This window comes from Mixophyes fleayi, chromosome 12, assembly GCF_038048845.1.
Source record: "Mixophyes fleayi isolate aMixFle1 chromosome 12, aMixFle1.hap1, whole genome shotgun sequence".
Lineage (NCBI taxonomy): Eukaryota > Metazoa > Chordata > Amphibia > Anura > Limnodynastidae > Mixophyes > Mixophyes fleayi.
The window spans coordinates 66,660,548-66,681,643 of record NC_134413.1 but is presented as its reverse complement, the minus strand read 5'-3'; the positions used below and the strand labels follow the sequence as shown (position 1 = coordinate 66,681,643).

Below are 21,096 nucleotides of genomic sequence, written 5' to 3'. Positions count from 1 at the left end.
AGAGAGAGGCATATCTCTGATTTTTTTTTTCACAATTTCACTTTTGTTTTTGAAGTCTGTAAATAGATGTGCTGAAATCTTTATGAATGATTCTTTTATATATTCTCCATCTGTGAACGGCTTCCCGTGCCTGACTATTTCCTGAGCGGCCACAAAACTAGCATATGTAGTTGAATTTGCAGACTTAATCCACTTCTTAAAATGATTTTTGCTCTGATCAGCCTTCCGCATCAGTTTCTCTCCTCTCCATCCGGATATTTTTCAGCTAAGGCTATGTGTTTATTCTGGAAATGTCTTTCAACATTTGACTTTTTGTTGTTTGACAATTTCTCACCACATATTAAAGATACTGGTAATCCAGTCTTGTCAGCAGTGAAACCAAATGAATCTCCCCACGCAGAATTAAACCTTCTGTTTTCTTCAGAAACTTTTCTTTTTTTGGATTTATCCATAGTTGGCCTACAGAAGGTCAAAAAGCTCTATAAATCATGTGCATATGGGCGGTTGTAACGCATATTTAAAACGACACATTTAAACACGTTTTATTTAAATCTTACAAGATCACCATTATCTTAAATTTACAATAACATATAAAAAAAGAAAGAGATAAAATAAAATAAAATAAATTTAAATTAAATACTAATTTATTTTCCCAGGGCCTGCCCCAGCCAATTTGGTGCTGTAGGCAAGATTTTTGCTGATGCCCCCCCCCCCCCCCCCAGCAGAAAATCCGGACCAACAGTAAATAGTTATCTTTGTGTCTTTTACACAGTAATGTAAAAGAGGTACAATGAAATACAAAATATAATGACTAGTATTTTTCAATACAATAAACAGATCTATAGTTATTACTCAGTGTACTGATATACATGAAAATTACACATATCACAAACATGTAATTTTCCCAATAGGGATAAAATATAAAAACATTCATAAATTGAAGTGATTCAATCGTAGTGAGCATAATGGCCGGAGGTTGGAGGGTGACTCACCGTTGTTCAGATGGATTCCCCAGAAAGTCCGGTCCTGGTCGGTGTCTCTTTCCTCTCTCCAGCAATAGCAGGAAGTTGTGGATGAGTTCTATATGGATTGGATACCAAAATATATGAATTCTAAATTGCGGCATTAGAGTTATCATTGGGATCTCTATCATTACTGGGATATATAGACCTTTTTTCTGAATTTGAATCTCCGTTATTATTAGAGGAGTAACAGATCTCCACATCCGGACTAACCAGAGACATTCATTTTTTTTTTTATTATTTTTTTTTTATTTTTTTTTGAGTTATATATGCTATTTCATACTACTCACAAGGACATATGTATATTCAAGCATTTCTTTTTACATTATTTTCATATTGTTCTGATTTTCTCTATCAGAGAGTGTATATAGGCTTTTTTGATAACAATAAAAAAATGTATTCCAGTCACCAGTGTCATTGTCACATGTCCAAATATAGTGGGAACATAGCTCTCTTTGTTTTCTTCTAATACTTTTTTTTATTCAGCACCAAAGATATTTTTTTTTAAATTTTTTTAAATTTACTATTTACTTACCTTGTCTTCTCTGCTCCTCCTCGGCGCGCTCTCTCTCACAACTGAATGGCGCTGACGCGACCTTAGTGTCAAAAACAGTGAATAGACAACGGCGCTCAGTGTAACAGAAAAACAAGTGAACAAACGTGCTCAAAAAATTATATAATAATCACATAGAGTAAGCTGCTTCATTTCAATAACATCCAAATGCAGATGTATAACCTAAATGCACAAAAAAGAAAAAAGCGCCAGACATAGTGTGATATTGTAAATTTAAAGCAGACTGAACTCCAAGTGTCCAAATTGGCCTCGTACCTAGTAAATAATAAAACGGCTTATCTCACTGAGATCCAGATCTTCTCCCACAAGTAGAGTAAACCTCCGGTCCCATGCCTTCAATGCTAGGACTCAAAGACAAGAGGAAGCATTATAGTGTAGTGTGTTCATACAAACAGGTACTCAAATAAAACAGAATCAGGCTTTAATAGCAATGTATCCATAAAAAACAAGCAAATAAGATAAGATAAAAATATAACAAGCTTATCTGTCAGATATAACCCTCGGATGTCCTGGATAGAAGCTCTCTGGCCGCAAGGATAAAGAACATAGGAATATGAGGAATGGACGTGAGGTGTCAAAAATATTAATACGCATTCCATAGAGGCGGTAGCAACCTCCTGGGCACACGGGACTCAGGCTTCAGTAAACAATCTTTACATAGCAGGAAGCTGGTCATCGCTTCATATCTTGTCCAGACATTACATTAAATACCACGGAACCCGAGGAGGAAATAACCAAATTATACTCACCAATAAGAGCTTTTTCCCCCGTTTTCAGTTTTGAGGAATACAATATAATCACGTTTCATTTTATGCACCTCCTATATGTTATATATGTAATCAGTACTTTTGTTTGCTATGTAATTATGTACCTTGCAAGATAAAGATAATAAAACAATAAGGAGAGGACAGATAACAGTAAGTAAAGTCAACATTTATTGAGCAGATAGAATATTCTACAGGTGTGGAATCTATTACCCACAATGCTTCTGACTTACACTTTTCTGGATTAGGGATATTTTCATAACTTTGTTTACCGAGCTTAAAATATACAACACTGTCCCTAACATTCCTCTCTCTATTAAACTGATTAGCAGTGCTCCTCGCAGTGACTATAGAAAGAAAGTGACATCACGTCTGTAAGACATTAGTAGTGAAGAGAGAGGCTGCATTCTGAGGGATGTTCAGCCTATCAAATGGCGGCTTTCACTTCTATCTATGACATCACTTTAGTCTGCAAGATTTCAGTTTTGGTCTGAGACTGCACTTAAACCAATCTGTGCTGCAACAAACATCTGCTTATCCCTCTAATCTTCACACATAACTCACAGACGGCTTAACCTGCTTAATCCATGACAGGACATATTACACATTTGTGTTATTATTTGAACAAGGGAACAAAAACAAAAAACAATCAACAAATATAACATTTAACTACAAAATAAAAACTATGAGGTTCAACTATTCTCCTCCCGCTACAAAGGTCGATCATGTGACATTTTCAGCGTCAGGTGGGGTTACAGGAGGCGGCCCCTGCATTCTGTGGATCCGCAGCAGCACAGCAGCCTTTTGCCCTCCACGCTTCCCACTTCATAATTATAATCCCAGGTCAGCTCTGTTCCGGCTCGTATCCTCCTAAGAGACCAAAATGTAAAAAGGTAAAGTACAACGGTTGCGTGTACACATAAGAATTCCATTTCTTTTCTATATATTTGTTTTTTGAGTTCACACTAATGTGCAGCGGAGCACATTAGCAGAAGCTCTTTAAACGCTAAACTTCTTTAGAGAGATATGTATCTTATGATATACTTGTTGGTACGTACATTTGTCAAAATCTGCGTACAAGCAGCTGACAATCTTCATGTAATAAATACATAAACAGCCCCCTCATATAGGAAAACATTAATTAAAAAATACAAAAATAAATATACAACCTACAAATAACATTATAAAAAATATGAGGTTCAACTATTCTCCACCCGCTACAAAGGACGATCATGTGACATTTTCAGCGTCAGGTGGGGTTACAGGAGGCGGCCCCTGCATTCTGTGGATCCGCAGCAGCACAGCAGCCTTTTGCCCTCCACGCTTCCCACTTCATAGTTATAATCCCAGGTCAGCTCTGTTCCGGCTCGTATCCTCCTAAGAGACCAAAATGTAAAAAGGTAAAATACAACGGTTGTGTGTACACAAGAATTCAATTTATTTTCTATATATTTGTTTTTTGAGTTCACAATACTGTGCAGTAGAGCACATTAGCAGAAGCTCTTTGAACGCCAAACTTCTTTAGAGAGGAGATCTGTATCTTATGATAAACTTGTTGGTACGTAGTCGTTTTATACATTTATCACCAGTGAATTACACAAAGATAGGAGTGTTTTTATCACAGAAAGGTGGTGCCTACAATGGAGTTTCACAGGCTGATTTTGGAATCGTGCTGCGAAAGGAGATTTTAGGGAATTAATACACTTTAAAAGTGTGATTTGTGCACGGGTGTGTTTATAAAAAAAGAAAAAAAAAGAAGAGCAAATAAAAAGGCAATATTACACTATTGTTGTCTTCCTTAAAGGGCTCACCGTGTATGTTTCGTAAACCTTACATCAACCTTATAATTCTAAACCTTTGCATGCAAATAAAAACATGGAGACTTGTATAAGTTATTAAAAATTGCAAGAACTTTTATTATGATTTTGATTTTAACTAGACCTATGGTGGCGGAGAAAGGGCCCTGCGAAACAACTCTCAAGCTGACAAACACTATCACGAGTGGACTGGCGCAAACCGCCGTACGTCCACCACCACGGGGAACAAATCCCAACATAACTTTTGCGCTGAGTTGGCGTCAGAGTGACTGCCCCTTTTAAAACTCACGCTGCCCTCCATCACCGAGTCGGACAGGGACCCTCCTCACCGAAGGGCCAAAAAGGGAGTTACTGGTGCCTCAACGGGGGGCAGTGACCTACGACAACTACCAGTGCGCCCACAAATCAGCCGCTGAACGCAGTGCCTTCCTACCGCAACATAACCGGACATACCATACCAAAGGAGTGGGTGTGATCTCGTGCTGTAGAATAAAGCAGAACAGGAAGTGCAGCCTCCTATATCAATCAAGGTCCCTCCCACTGGATTACACATTGGTCGTGCCAACCCATGTTAACCCCTTCAGGTAAGTGTTCAGCTTACTACAAACCCTGTCGCCCTTTAAGTGCATTCGTCCTATTCAGCCTCATTTGTCATAAAGGGCTCACCGTGTATGTTTCGTAAACCTTACATCAACCTTATAATTCTAAACCTTTGCATGCAAATAAACACACGCCCGCCACCACTAATCGAGACACGCCGAAACTCCCCCGCAAATGCTATCTATAAACAACCCCATACCTTCCTCCGTTAGATGTACGCCATCACTTCTAAAAAAATTGAGGTGACTACCCCTAATCTCGGATGATTGATAACTAAACCTCCCAGGGGCCGCACTACTTTCCTAATGGCGCTATAAAGCTTCCTGACCATAACTGTCATCTTTTTTAAGGGGATAGTCGTTCTCCAAGCCAGCCGGGGGATTAATGCCGACCAACCAATGATGATATGTGGCCATGCCTCGTGAATCCGCCTAAGGTCTTCCCGAATAGAAATAATGAGCTCAAGTGACTTTCCTTTCCCCAGGTCATTGCCTCCCGCATGTACTACTAAGACATCTGGCGGGCCATGCTGTTTAATGAGCCTCACCAACCATGGAACAATATCAGGCCAACCTAATCCCCTTCTGCCCAACCATCTTATAACGGTGCCTTCGTGACTCGGTATAACATTAGACCTGGGGTGGCCAGCAGCCCAGAACACAAAAGAATGACCAATGATCCACACCATCTTATTTGGAACACCATCACCTGGAGGCAGAAAAACATTGTTACAACCATGCCACCATAATAATGCAGACAGGCCAGGCTTAGCATAAAAGCACGAGAAGGATAGTATAGAGGAAATAACTGAACAACAGAGGGGGATCAGGGAGGAGGAACACAAATGGGGAGCAGGCCACCCAGGCGAAGGTAAACAACACCCGTAAAAACCCCGGCAGCACACCACTAATCAGGACTTACGCCCAGGGAAACCCGGGTGAAAATCCCTTCGCGCCCCCGCTTCAAAGGGACGAGCGGAAAAGCCCAGGGTAGCCCACCAAATGGAGGGAGAAGATGGGGTAGGGGAGGGCAGTGGGGGTGGTTTGGGTAACAATAAGAGAGTGAAAAATTCAGAAAAAGAAAAACTGCAAGGCAACATTTTTGATTAGTGGAACAAAATTCAAACATCAACATTGTCAATCCTGACATAAGATTTATAGGCCGTGGATTTCCAGCGGCCCAGCGCTTTTATGGTCTCAGTGGAGGATCCCACCAAAGCAGCAGATGTGGCCGCCCCGATCCTGAACGAATGAGTTCCGTACATAGTACTGTCTAGATTTAATGACTGTAGGGACTTCTTCATAATGGCCGAAAATTGATATTTCGTCAGGGGCATGCCGTTATGGTGACATAAAAACAAACGGGCCTGGGGTCTCATATTCATAAACCGTGACACTAAATTAACCGGGCAGATGTTTTACTATTAGGCTGCCTAGTTAGCTGAACCCATGCTCCCCTGCCACTCTGATCAGTCTTAGAACTAATTATTTTACAGGCAGCAACCCCTTCGCACAAGCTGACATGCTCCGCCTTCAAACTTGACTCTTGATGCTCCCTGGATCTAGCCACCAGTTCAGAAACCCGAAAAGCTCAGAAAAAGGCCATGGAGAACGCAGCGCTAAATAAGATCTTCTCATATTCATCAACTGCGATCCCGCCCAGAGTCCCTATCAACTGGTCCAGAATATTGTTGGTAATTGGTAAGCGCGCATCTGCCTGCGAGGGTCAAACCCTAGCCCACCCCTTTAGGGCCTTACTAATCACGAACCCTTTTGTGACATCCGTGTAACCTTGACGCCTGGCCATGAAAGATATCCCCGCCAGAGTAGATGCCATAGAGGCTCTAGATTCCCCTTTGGAGTAGCTCTCCCACATAAATGCTAACATAGCGTCACGCTGACCTGCCTCAGATTGATCTTTATGCCCGCTGAATAGTGACCACCGTCTCCACGATGCCTGATACGTCCTCAGGGTGGAAGGGGCTACCGCTTGTTCTACGAGCCCCCTTATGCCGGCTTGATGATCTGCCAAACACAAGAGGGACACGGAATACCAACATTGTCCGCCTGGGGGGCCATACTACGAAACTTGCTCCACTGGCCTCGGGACAAAGCATCGGCCAAACTATTTTGCACCCCCGGAACGTGTCTAGCCCTGAAAGAAATATCATACTGCAGGCAGCACAACACTAGGTGACGCAGCAGAGATATTGCATGATGGGAGGATGCGCTTTGTTTATTGATCGACTGGACCACCCCCAAATTGTCGCACCAGAAAACAATGTGCTTCCCCCGCAACACGGGCGCCCACAGTTCAATTGCCACGACAATCGGAAATAGTTCCAGGACCAACAAGTTCTTGGTAATTCCTACCCTATGCCACTCCTCAGGCCAGCTTTCCGCGCACCAATGACCGTCCAGGTAAGCACCGAAGCCGCATGCTCCGTAAGCATCCGTGAACAGGTCGATATTAACGTTTGTTACGGGTGGTGAAGGCCAGATTCGCATCCCGTTGAAATCCTTGAGGAAGGTGAGCCAAATTTGTAAATCTTCCTTGATAACCCTGGATAGACGCACAGCCGCGTGCGGCCTACTCCTACCCGCAGTGGCTCTCTGTAGCTTTCTACAGAAAACTCTACCCATAGGAATCACACGGCAGGCAAAGTTGAACCTCCCTAACAGGGACTGAACCTGTCTGAGCGGACTGGAGCTGGATCCCAGCGCTTCTGCAATGGCCTTGCACATCTTGGACACCTTATCAGTTGGGAGCCTGCAGATCCCGGCCACCGTGTCGATCTCAATTCCAAGGAACGAGAGACACGTGGCTGGACCCTCCGTTTTATCCGAGGCAATAGGAACGCCTAGCACCCTAAAGAGAGCCTCAGTGGAAAACAGCGTATCCCGACAACAAGTGAAATCAGGTGGCCCGATAACCAAGAAGTCGTCAAGATAGTGTGCGATCCACCGACACCCCGTTCCCGCCTGAATGCAGTGCCTTCCTACCCCGCTGCACCCCACAGACGCCGCAGCCCGCTACTACTAATCGAGACACGCCGAAACTCCCCCGAAAATGCTATCTATAAACAACCCCATACCTTCCTCCGTTAGATGTACGCCATCACTTCTAAAAAAATTGAGGTGACTACCCCTAATCTCGGATGATTGATAACTAAACCTCCCAGGGGCCGCACTACTTTCCTAATGGCGCTATTAAGCTTCCTGACCATAACTGTCATCTTTTTTAAGGGGATAGTCGTTCTCCAAGCCAGCCGGGGGATTAATGCCGACCAACCAATGATGATATGTGGCCATGCCTCGTGAATCCGCCTAAGGTCTTCCCGAATAGAAATAATGAGCTCAAGTGACTTTCCTTTCCCCAGGTCATTGCCTCCCGCATGTACTACTAAGACATCTGGCGGGCCATGCTGTTTAATGAGCCTCACCAACCATGGAACAATATCAGGCCAACCTAATCCCCTTCTGCCCAACCATCTTATAACGGTGCCTTCGTGACTCGGTATAACATTAGACCTGGGGTGGCCAGCAGCCCAGAACACAAAAGAATGACCAATGATCCACACCATCTTATTTGGAACACCATCACCTGGAGGCAGAAAAACATTGTTACAACCATGCCACCATAATAATGCAGACAGGCCAGGCTTAGCATAAAAGCACGAGAAGGATAGTATAGAGGAAATAACTGAACAACAGAGGGGGATCAGGGAGGAGGAACACAAATGGGGAGCAGGCCACCCAGGCGAAGGTAAACAACACCCGTAAAAACCCCGGCAGCACACCACTAATCAGGACTTACGCCCAGGGAAACCCGGGTGAAAATCCCTTCGCGCCCCCGCTTCAAAGCGACGAGCGGAAAAGCCCAGGGTAGCCCACCAAATGGAGGGAGAAGATGGGGTAGGGGAGGGCAGTGGGGGTGGTTTGGGTAACAATAAGAGAGTGAAAAATTCAGAAAAAGAAAAACTGCAAGGCAACATTTTTGATTAGTGGAACAAAATTCAAACATCAACATTGTCAATCCTGACATAAGATTTATAGGCCGTGGATTTCCAGCGGCCCAGCGCTTTTATGGTCTCAGTGGAGGATCCCACCAAAGCAGCAGATGTGGCCGCCCCGATCCTGAACGAATGAGTTCCGTACATAGTACTGTCTAGATTTAATGACTGTAGGGACTTCTTCATAATGGCCGAAAATTGATATTTCGTCAGGGGCATGCCGTTATGGTGACATAAAAACAAACGGGCCTGGGGTCTCATATTCATAAACCGTGACACTAAATTAACCGGGCAGATGTTTTACTATTAGGCTGCCTAGTTAGCTGAACCCATGCTCCCCTGCCACTCTGATCAGTCTTAGAACTAATTATTTTACAGGCAGCAACCCCTTCGCACAAGCTGACATGCTCCGCCTTCAAACTTGACTCTTGATGCTCCCTGGATCTAGCCACCAGTTCAGAAACCCGAAAAGCTCAGAAAAAGGCCATGGAGAACGCAGCGCTAAATAAGATCTTCTCATATTCATCAACTGCGATCCCGCCCAGAGTCCCTATCAACTGGTCCAGAATATTGTTGGTAATTGGTAAGCGCGCATCTGCCTGCGAGGGTCGAGCCCTAGCCCACCCCTTTAGGGCCTTACTAATCACGAACCCTTTTGTGACATCCGTGTAACCTTGACGCCTGGCCATGAAAGATATCCCCGCCAGAGTAGATGCCATAGAGGCTCTAGATTCCCCTTTGGAGTAGCTCTCCCACATAAATGCTAACATAGCGTCACGCTGACCTGCCTCAGATTGATCTTTATGCCCGCTGAATAGTGACCACCGTCTCCACGATGCCTGATACGTCCTCAGGGTGGAAGGGGCTACCGCTTGTTCTACGAGCCCCCTTATGCCGGCTTGATGATCTGCCAAACACAAGAGGGACACGGAATACCAACATTGTCCGCCTGGGGGGCCATACTATGAAACTTGCTCCACTGGCCTCGGGACAAAGCATCGGCCAAACTATTTTGCACCCCCGGAACGTGTCTAGCCCTGAAAGAAATATCGTACTGCAGGCAGCGCAACACTAGGTGACGCAGCAGAGATATTGCATGATGGGAGGATGCGCTTTGTTTATTGATCGACTGGACCACCCCCAAATTGTCGCACCAGAAAACAATGTGCTTCCCCCGCAACACGGGCGCCCACAGTTCAATTGCCACGACAATCGGAAATAGTTCCAGGACCAACAAGTTCTTGGTAATTCCTACCCTATGCCACTCCTCAGGCCAGCTTTCCGCGCACCAATGACCGTCCAGGTAAGCACCGAAGCTGCATGCTCCGTAAGCATCCGTGAACAGGTCGATATTAACGTTTGTTACGGGTGGTGAAGGCCAGATTCGCGTCCCATTGAAATCCTTGAGGAATGTGAGCCAAATTTGTAAATCTTCCTTGATAACCCTGGATAGACGCACAGCCGCGTGCGGCCTACTCCTACCCGCAGTGGCTCTCTGTAGCTTTCTACAGAAAACTCTACCCATGGGAATCACACGGCAGGCAAAGTTGAACCTCCCTAACAGGGACTGAACCTGTCTGAGCGGACTGGAGCTGGATCCCAGCGCTTCTGCAATGGCCTTGCACATCTTGGACACCTTATCAGTTGGGAGCCTGCAGATCCCGGCCACCGTGTCGATCTCAATTCCAAGGAACGAGAGACACGTGGCTGGACCCTCCGTTTTATCCGAGGCAATAGGAACGCCTAGCACCCTAAAGAGAGCCTCAGTGGAAAACAGCGTATCCCGACAACAAGTGGAATCAGGTGGCCAAGAAGTCGTCAAGATAGTGTGCGATCCACTGACACCCCGTTCCCGCCTGAATGCACCAATACAAGAAGCCACTGAACTTCTCAAATAGCGCACAGGATATCGAACAACCCATAGGCAGACAGCGATCGATATAGTATCCACCACGATGCCGAAAACCCATGAATTGATAAGACTCCGGGTGAAGGGGCAGTAACCTAAACGCCGACTCAATGTCGATCTTAGCTAACAGGGAACCCCTCCCACATTCCTGCACCAGTGCTAGTGCAGATTCAAACGATTGATAATTTATGGAACTTAGGGTGGAGTCTATAGCGTCGTTCACGGACAGACCAGCCGGGTACGACAAGTGCTGTATCAATCAGAATTTTCCCGCTGCCTTTTTGGGTACTACCCCTACCGGGGACAAAATAAGATTTTGTATGGGAGGAAGCGTAAAAGGTCCTACCATGTGACCCAGACCAACTTCCTTCACAATTTTTTCGTCTAGGACTTCTGGGAGAGCGAGCGCCGATTTCAAATTGATCGGCGCCGCCGTAGAAATGTTGCCCTGCACTGGTAGTTTAAAACCTATATGAAAACCGTCGTGTATGAGGGAAGCGGTGTCTCTATCTGGGAACCAAGCGAGCCATTTGTCCAGTTCAGCCAAATTAATTGGCGATGGACCCTTGACTCGGCACAGCTGGGTTTGCACTTCTTCCGCTACCCCCACTCCGTCGGGCCTTTGCACATTCGGTGGCTCAATGTTGACCTCCGCATGCCGTGCAATTGTGTTTAAATCGGCATGATGTTCCTCTCTGGCAAGCGCCTGCGTTGAAATCAAAACATCTTCCTTTTGTGGGGAGGGTTGCTTGTACCCTCCCCGGCCCTTGAAACTTCCTGCCCGTGTAACCCTCGGCCCCTTGACTGCTCGGTCTCATGAGTTCCAGCCAGGTGTCGATGTCTTTTGACCCCAGCGGGAGCTTCTCGCGACCGCTCATCTGCTTGCGGAAGAGCTCATCATATGCTCTCCAGATAGAGGGGCCATCTTTTAACGCCATCCCGCTAATAAGGTGCATATATCTCCACACCTCATCCTGCTCGCTGGGCCTAGTCTTTAGATAAATGGTAGCAAAAATAGAGAAGGAATTCGACCATCTAGTGAACGATCTGAACCTATCTTCCCCCATTCTGGACCTTTCACAAGCCGCGGCCAGCGCCTTTTTTCCCTCACCTGTCAGGGCGAACATGTCCACGTACTTTCCGCGCCTAATTCTATCCCGTACACTAGGCCTAATACCGTGGGTTATCTCTAGGGTTTCGACCTGCCCTAAGTGACTCCTAGCCCCCCTGTCTGCGGTGCCTGCTTGCTGCGCTTGCCTAATAATTTTATTTCCAGTAGCTTGATGAGTTTTCTGGGCCTATCGCCAGAATCTGAGGAACCACTGCTCGTGGAAAGAACAGGTGACCCCAAAATTTGTATATCGTGTGTGGTACCAGAAAAGGACTCACCATGAGGAGCAGGATTCCCGGCACCGAATGACGCCTCTCCATCCCTGGCTGACACCGTCTGGGCATCTGCTGGTCCCGGGATTGATTCCACATGACTCCCTGCCGACCTCTGGTCTCGTGACTCCGCCCCGGAATGACCTCCACCGACAACCCTCATCTTCTGGTTCTGGACCGCAGGCTCTGAAACACAAAGTGGAGCAGTAAGCTGAGACCTAGGCATGTAATCCAATCGTCGCCGCGCCGACCCCATGTCCGTGCCGCGGGGATCTAGGCTTGATGACCCGAGGGGACCCGGGTTATAGGGACCCCTTGGTGGACTGCGACGCTGAGAGGGGATATCGTCATAAGGGGCCCGGTATGGTTCTACATAAAAACCGCTGGGTCTGGACTGGTTGCGCAACGGGGGAGACCATTGGGACGTATTACCGCCGCTGGAATGATTGTAATCATATACTAAGTTGTCCCGCGAGAAACCTCTGCTAAATTGGCTGCTATCGATGTATGCTCCCGCCGGCGAGGGGGCCCACCGAGGCCTATACGTCCAGTCATCCGTGGCCGGAAGGACGTGTCGTTGGAGGGGGGGCCGCACAGGCGCCTGATAACTGTCCCCAACAACTTCCATACTCCCGCTACTGCACCTATCTAGCCCCACAGATCTTTGCCCCTGCCTGTAGTGCTGAACCCTATCCGCCCCCGGGGGAGAAGGTCTAAATGAGCCCCTGTCTAACGAAGGTGCCCCCCTGCTATGTGCCCCCCAAGAAGAACCCCTGCCACTATGGGGTAAAAAGGGGCTTGGTGGGAAATGCAGCTGGTGAGGGACAGGGGGATTATATGGCTGCATGTCCCCCCCTGCGGGCCAAGATGGGTGGTGTGATGGGGCACTGAATAAACACCCCCAAGCCGGATCCCCTTTCCCCCACCTGAGGGTCGCTACCCGCCCCCACTCTACCCTCCCCAGCACTGCCCCTGGATGGGGAAACATATGCAGCCTGGGTTGATGCAGGCATAACCCTAGCTGGATGGGGCACAGGGGCACCCGCTGGCATTTCCCCCCCACCGCTGCCGCTGGCTGACCACAGAAGCGCGGGCTGGCGGCCTGGGTCTGCGCATGCGCGACCCAGATGCTGCCGCCGGCCGGGTCGAGCGACCCCGCCGCCCGCTATTCAGCGCAGGTGTGCCAGATGACCCTGGTGAAGAAGCGTGAGCCCGGTTACTGGACTCACGCTGTGAAGGAGGAGGGGGACCCGCGGCCGCCGCCGGGAGAGAAGGGGGTGGGGTGGTGCTAACAAAATGGCGCCCAGGGCTCCGGGGAGAGGGGGACCTGTAACGGACTGGGCGGGTAGTGGGACGGCGTGGACGGGGCATGATGGCAACGCTGGCGGGGGAGAAAACCAAAATGAAGGGGAGAGCAACGGAAAAGAAACAAAAGGGAGGGGGGGAAGGGGGTAAAAGGGAAAACTGGTGAAGGGAGAGAGAGAAACAAGGAAAGGCTGAAAATAAATGAGTGAAACACAGAGAACAGGAGAAAAGGCTGACAAGTAAGAAGGGACAGGAAAATGCAGGAGATAGGAAAAGAAACAGGTACTTATCCGCTCTCTCTCTGATGTCTTCCTTCCTAGGCAATCTCGTGCTGTAGAATGAAGCAGAACAGGAAATGCAGCCTCCTATATCAATCAAGGTCCCTCCCACTGGATTACACATTGGTCGGGCCAACCCATGTTAACCCCTTCAGGTAAGTGTTCAGCTTACTACAAACCATGGTCCTAATTAGCCTCATTTGTCATTCTGTTGGTCCTACGGTAACATCCTTGGATATATGGAGCAGAGGGCATTAGGAGACACAGTGAGTCATCATAATATACAGAGGAGCGAAGTCTGATCATTCATATGGTAGACAGTGACTAAGCAGAATGTTAGGCACTTACTTGCTGGTGAAGAAAGCCACCCAGGGGAAGCGCAGATCATGTGTATCCACAAATACATTCTGAACAAACATGTTAGGACTGCAGCTGTGCTGTAATAGGATATAGAGAGAGGGATGAGTCTACTGACTACAGATGTGCACAGCACCAGAACACTAACAGTATCACCAAAAGGTCTTTTGTACTTCACTGCCCAGACCAACAACTGTTTCTGCTGAAGGTTACATTATATTTAAATAGAGCTGCAGCATTATTCACCCTAAAATGTAACTAGCTACTTGTTCTAACCAAAACATATGATATAGTATTGATGAAATCACAGAAAAAGGGTAAGAGATTATTGGTTAATGTTATTGCTTTGACTTTTTCTTCGCTTACATAGAGGAGACCTTGAAGAATGATGGGAGACTACAATGTGTCTTCCCTACTGCACACACTTCAGGAAAAGGTCAAACTATGGACAATGGAAGCACTGACGTATATTGGAGTTTGGGTACACTAAATTTGGCTCCAAAACTTTCAAGCTCATCACTCTCTATACACTCATTGACTGCCAGGACCAGTGTCGGACTGGGGCATGAAGGGCCCACCGGGGGACTGCAACGCTAGGGGCCCACCAAAGGGGGTGTGGCCAGCCATCATAGAGGCGAGACCAGACACTAAAGGGAGAGTGGTCAGCCCACGAAGGACAGCTAGCACCATAGTGTAGTATATAAAGAATGTAGTGTGCTTATCCTTCTCTTTTAAAATGACAGGCTGACTGCGCACTTAGTTACTAACCTGCTCATGCTCCTTTAGGCGGTTGGATATCCGGAACTCCTACTCTCATCTGCCCTGCTCAAAGTGAAAAAAACACTACCGCGCAGGTTCAGAGAGCCCATACGCGACTCTCTGCACCTGTGTGGTTGTGTGTTTAACGGGAGTGTTTGGCAAAAACGGGGAGGGGGGGGAAGGAGTTGCGCTCTACCCCTACTGTTGCAAGTGCAGCATTAACACAGGTTATCCCTCTCTACGAACTAATAATATACTGAAAGTTAAGCACTCATTGACTTATGTATTATTCCAAGTGTAATGCTAATAATAAAATTTGTATTCTTTTATCTTGAATACAATTCGTATTTTTCTATATCTTGTATTAGGCTGTGAGCAAGAGGCTCGGTTCAATTAGTGGGATAACATTTAATGTTAGTTTTATCACAATTTATTGAATCCTGGTTAAAATACATAAAAATACATTAATATGGACAAATAAAATACTCCAATTAAACCACAGTATTTATATTATGAGGCATTGATTTCTATATACATACATATGGTATGGCATCAATTGAACATACATAAAAATCAGACAAACCTAGGTATATAGACCTGGACTAGTCTAGCTACTGGGAGGCAAATGGCAGTGGGTATAAATGATGCATTGATCCAGATATAACACAGTCACTGATATCTCAATAAAATAATGTTCATAGCATACAAGTCCAGTAGATGGGAATTGGTATTTCTTTAAGTCTCTGCTAGTGCAATATAAATATTCAGATCACTGTCCACATATATCACATGGTTATTGCTGCGATGCTTTCAAATTTAACTTTGTTTACTTGCAGTTTCGATGTATATAGAGATGGTGGCCGGGTACCCAGTGTGCTGAAATCAGAGGATGTTTCTCGTGGTCCGTGCTTGTTACTGTTGGAGAGGAAGGTGCACTGTGGAACGCATCTGTCCCTTCCTGTTCTCGCGTATGTCCAAAAGATGAATTGTATGCAAGTCGGGAGTCAGCTGTTTTCTTAGCTCCTCCCTAACAACGGAGGGGGCGTGGCTATAATGTGGAGGGGCCTACCGGTGGATAGTCCTGCTGCCCTGCAGGCCAGTCCGAGCCTGGCCAGGACCATCAGTATTAGATTTTAACAAAGTCCAAGGACAGAACCAGGACAAATCAAACGAGAGGAGAGAAGCTCAACAGGAAAACAGAACATTGACAAGGAGAACAGTGACCACCAAAATATTCAGAGAAAACGATTAACACAAGTATAAAACTCCTGTTCTCGCTTTCATTCATGTGGGGGTCTATGGAAACACTGGGGATGTCCCAAAGCTGCCCTATTGGAGGGTATACTCAGAAATAAAGATGTACAGCACCTTATGTCCAAAGCTGGCATCTTTAAATGCAAAACCGTTGTATCTGTAAAACTTCTCAACATACCAGGAGGCCGTCCAACACAGCTGTTCAGCTGAGGCCATGTGTCGCCCCTCCCCCACCCAACAGCAATCCACCTAGCAATAGTCTGCTTGGATGCTGGCCATCTGTCCTGCACACTTGACGGGTCTAATAAACACCAGTCCTCAAGACCCTGATAACATCCAGAGAATTAACAGAGCCCTTTTCTTCTGGGACATAATACAGTCTAAAGCGAGAATCACAATCTCCTAATTAAGGTGGAAATTGGAAACTACTTTAACCTGAAAAGAAGGTTCCGACCTAACAACAGCCCGGTCTTCATGAACGATAAGATACGAAGACCTATTAAACAGATCCCCTAGCTCAAAAACTCTCCCAGCTGTGGAGATCATCAACAGAAGGATAAAGTTCCTTATCTGGAAGACTAAGTCCATTGAATCCAAGGTTTCGAAGGGAGATTGCAGAAAGGCTATCAGCACTAGGTTGAAATCCCAATGAGTTAATGGGGTGGATGTATGGAGGCTGCACATGCATCATTCCCTCTAAGAAAATCTGCACTTCTGTAAAAATGCAAGTTCCCACTGAAACTGAGAGAGCTGAAATCTGAACCTTCAAGGAGCCAAGTCTCAACCCCCATCCAGACCCTTCTGCAAGAATGGCAATAAAGTCAACTGCAAAGATGAGGTAGGAAAACCCAAAAAAACACCAGGGGATGCAAGTCTTCCACATTGTGTGATAATTCCTGGCTGAACCATGCTGTCAGAGAAATCCTTAGCTCTAAGGATCATGGCTTCAACTGCCATGCTGTTAAAGTTAGCCGTGCTAAACTTTGGTGATGAAATGGCCCCTGACTTAACATATCTTGGCCAACATAGGCACTCTGCCATGCCGATATTGTCCATGTACCACAAAATCCTCAGCCAGCACAGTTCCACTAGAATCACCTGAACGCCCTCTCTTTCTTAATTCTTGAGTACTTACGGAACCAAACCTACCAGAGGGAACAGGTAAATCAGATGAAAGTTCTAAGATACCATATAGGGTCCTCTTGGTGCCCCACTGATGACTGAGGTTTGCCACTGCCATGGCATTGTCTGATTGGACCTTTACGACCCTTCCTTTCAAAAACTGGTGCCCATTGCTAGACTGTTGAAAACCATCCTGAGTTCCAACACATTTATTGGGAGCTTTGATTCCTCTGGAGTCCAAAGACCCTGAAGACGAAACTGATGAGTTACAGCCCCACAGCCGTGAAGACTGGTGTCCTTTGTCAGCAGTGTCCAATACCAAACAGTGAAGAGCTGCCACCTGCTGAGGTTGTCTACCCTCAACCACCAGAGGAAAGACTGCCACACTTTTGGTGAAAGTCTGATGAACTGGTTGGTCAGATGATGGTGAGACTTGTTCCATTTAGAAATTAGCTGGAATTCTCTGGAGTGGAACAGTGCCAGTCTGCGAGTTAATAGGGAAAATCCCTGTAGAGAAAGGATCTTGTACTCTAGCAAAAGCACCTTCTGCGGACCAGTGTTAAATAGCAGCCCCAGGAAGACCATCCACTGGTGAAGGTGCCAGGTTGGATATTCTTGTAGTTAATGCTCCAACCATGAGATTGTAAAGACTGAGCCATCTCCATAACATGCGCCTGCAAAAAGGCCAGGTAGCTCGCCTTGATCAGCCCATTGTCCAAGTAAGAAATGACAGTCAGTACCTTGGATATCAGAAGGACAGCCATCGTGGCCATGATCTTCGTGAACACCCACGCTGCTGACGCCAGGCTGAAAGCTAGAGGCCTTAATTGAAAATGATATGACTGAATGGCAAAGCTAAGAAGGCAGTTGTCCCTCCCAGATTGGAACATGCAAGTATGAATCCATGAAGTCCATGGACACCATGAACTTGTCCTGCTCTAAGGCCATTGATAACAGACCTCACAGACTCCATTTTGAACTTGTCCACTTTTCTCGGACTGGAAAAAAATACCTCTGAAGAGATCAAGGTCTAAACGGCTTCCTCTAAAGGAAAAAGCTCTGGTTTGAGTTCAGGAATGCCTGTGGTGCATTTGGCTATGGACTACAGGAGATCTATGATGCACACACAACTTATGATTCCTTTCACCCAGGTGTATGAGGTTTAATCGGACCACTGCTGGGAGGAAGTAGAAGGTCTCCAACCATGGGAGATCCTGGGTGGGAAATCTGCCCATCATATTGACTGTTTGCCTGAAGGCTTGGGAACTAGAAGCTTAGCTACCCAAGCCTGTTTTTCCTTTCTGTTGACCTCCACACGGAGCGGAAGTTTTCCTCTGCAGATCTGACTGCTTGTTTTCCCAGAGGAATGAAAGGAGCAAAAGCTAAGCCCTTAGGTGTGGGGGCATTAATGGGTAGAAAGGAATTGCTTCCCGCTGTGGCCAGGGGCATAATCTCAGTTTAGGACCAAATAAGATATAGGGCTGGAAATCAGTAAAATAAAAAAAATAGTGTCCAGCTCTGATGGGCAGTTTAAAAAAACTGATGGACCCGGCAGGTTATAGTGGGGAGGAGCTTGAACTTTTGGAGCCAAATATAAACTACCCAAGCTCCAGTGCAGCCTCTATACCCCATTGTTTCCAGTATGATAATGCTTCAGACACTCAAATGACTTAGAACAAGGAACTCATGTAAATATGGCAGTGTGAAGTGAGTGAATAGAATTATTCTGACATACAAGGAAAGGCAATATAGTACATACTGTGAAACATAGCTATATATTTTTAAGGTATTTATCATCGATTTCTCCAGTATGATTAATGCCTTACATGTCACACTATATGCCGCATGCCTACAATAGTGATATCATCATCAAAAAAGCTATTATGATGTTTCTATGGCTTATCCACTTCTTACATTCAAGTATCGTCCCAAGTTTCCTTCCAACTTGGCGTCGATTATGTAACAGGATTCCTCTCCATCATAAAACTGACGTGTTTCCCTCCGTCCAAGTCCTCAATCACCTTTGTCAGCAGACGGCATATCAAGCTTAACCATAATACCGTAAGTGGATTTCAAGGCAAAACCGCGGGTCAAAATGCGGCCAGCATGAGAAAGGACTTCATTGGTAGAACCAAGGAGAGTGCAAATGACAATCTGAATCTGATTGGTTGATATGCAAAACACCTTATTCTTTTCTTATTAATAGTTTTCATAAATATCCTTCAAAGTGTTCTACTATTCAGCAGGTACAAGGTGTGTGGGGGCTCTTGCATTTTCCTAATGGTGTCACTTTGCTAAGACAGTATTGGTTTCCCAATTCAGCTTCATTTAGTTTGACACCAAAGGATAGTATTGAGGAAGCCTCTAGCAGGGAACATTGTTGTTTAAGTGAAATTAACCTTTAACCTTTATTTGTGTATTATGGTATTGTAATAGATAATATGAATGATGAAGAGCTCTACAAAACTGTCTTGAAAGCTTTCATTTGTAATTTACTTAGCAAATAAAGGGAGTGACTTAATGTAAAGTAATATTTCCCCCAAAATATCCAATATAATAGTTTAATATAAATTTTCAAAAATATCCAACAGTGTCCTTAAGACCTGCACAGCACTGGTCCTTTAGGAATGCAGTGTGACATCCCTTGTGCATTCCTGGATATTGCCAGCTACACACATCTAAATAGCTGTAGGGCAATTTGCTTAGTCAGCCAAACAAATGTGCCATATCATTATATTTGTGCATCCCCTCCAGACCATGCCTAATGTACAGCTACTATGGCGATCATTGTAATTATAATGTTTTTGCCTAATAACATAGCCCAACCTATTATTTTCTTTGAATATAATCATATAGTAACATCTTTACTCAGGATCAATCTCAGAAACAGGTGGGATTATATTAAAAGTTTTGAATAGGGAATTCCCCTTCAGTAGTGCTCGAGGCTTTGTAAACATAACTATATATACAGGGTATTACAGTATACAACAACTTTGAAATACGGATACTTAAAGCATGACAAATATACATTACAGTACATTACACTGAATGAAATATATATTTGCATAGCATATTTGCAAATTACCTATTACATCACCTTATTATCTTTGTAATTTTTTTCTAAAACCATTTTAGAACCATACTGTACATTACACTTTATCAATTGTGTTTGGTTGTAGAACTTGAATCAGGGAGAGATTGTCTTGAACAGTTTTGAGAGTTGTCAGGTAAGCAATAATTACACTGTTAATTAGTTGTATAAAGTGTATTGCAAAACGAAGATACTAACTGAATATCTATCTATCTATCTATCTATCCACTATCTATCTATACACTATCTATTTATTGTCAAAGTCAAATAATTGGATGAAAGAAAGTATATTGATTAATATTGTTTTACAGAAAGTGTGGTCATACACAAAGGGGGACATACATTACAGAACAATGAAACGTACTACTGAGATCCTACAATAAAATGTTTAAGGTGATAGTTTTGTGCACTATCAAAGGGTGGAGCTGTAAAAGTCGAATAATTGGATGAAAGAAAGTATATTGATTAATATTGTTTTACAGAAAGTGTGGTCATACACAAAGGGGGACATACATTACAGAACAATGAAACGTACTACTGAGATCCTACAATAAAATGTTTAAGGTGATAGTTTTGTGCACTATCAAAGGGTGGAGCTGTAAAAGTCGAATAATTGGATGAAAGAAAGTATATGGATTAATATTGTTTTACAGAAAGTGTGGTCATACATTACAGAACAATGAAACGTACTACTGAGATCCTACAATAAAATGTTTAAGGTGATAGTTTTGTGCACTATCAAAAGGTGGAGCTGTAAAAGTCGAATAATTGGATGAAAGAAAGTATATGGATTAATATTGGTTTACCGTGCGATTGCGATCAGTACGCCATGGGTCATGACGCAATTGC

The 21,096-nt window shown here is 45.0% G+C and overlaps 2 long non-coding RNA genes across 2 annotated transcripts; both read right to left on the bottom strand.

The window, feature by feature from the left end:
* Positions 1-240: 240 nt before the first annotated feature.
* LOC142109228 (uncharacterized) lies at positions 241-3,391 on the bottom strand. Its single transcript, XR_012680314.1, has 3 exons — positions 1,558-3,391; positions 993-1,080; positions 241-459 (listed from the first exon to the last, which is right to left on the bottom strand). It is a non-coding gene; the product is annotated as an uncharacterized LOC142109228 (long non-coding RNA).
* A 194-nt stretch (positions 3,392-3,585) lies between these two features.
* On the bottom strand, positions 3,586-19,241 carry LOC142108680 (uncharacterized). Its single transcript, XR_012680195.1, has 3 exons — positions 19,071-19,241; positions 14,013-14,101; positions 3,586-3,737 (listed from the first exon to the last, which is right to left on the bottom strand). It is a non-coding gene; the product is annotated as an uncharacterized LOC142108680 (long non-coding RNA).
* Positions 19,242-21,096: the final 1,855 nt, after the last annotated feature.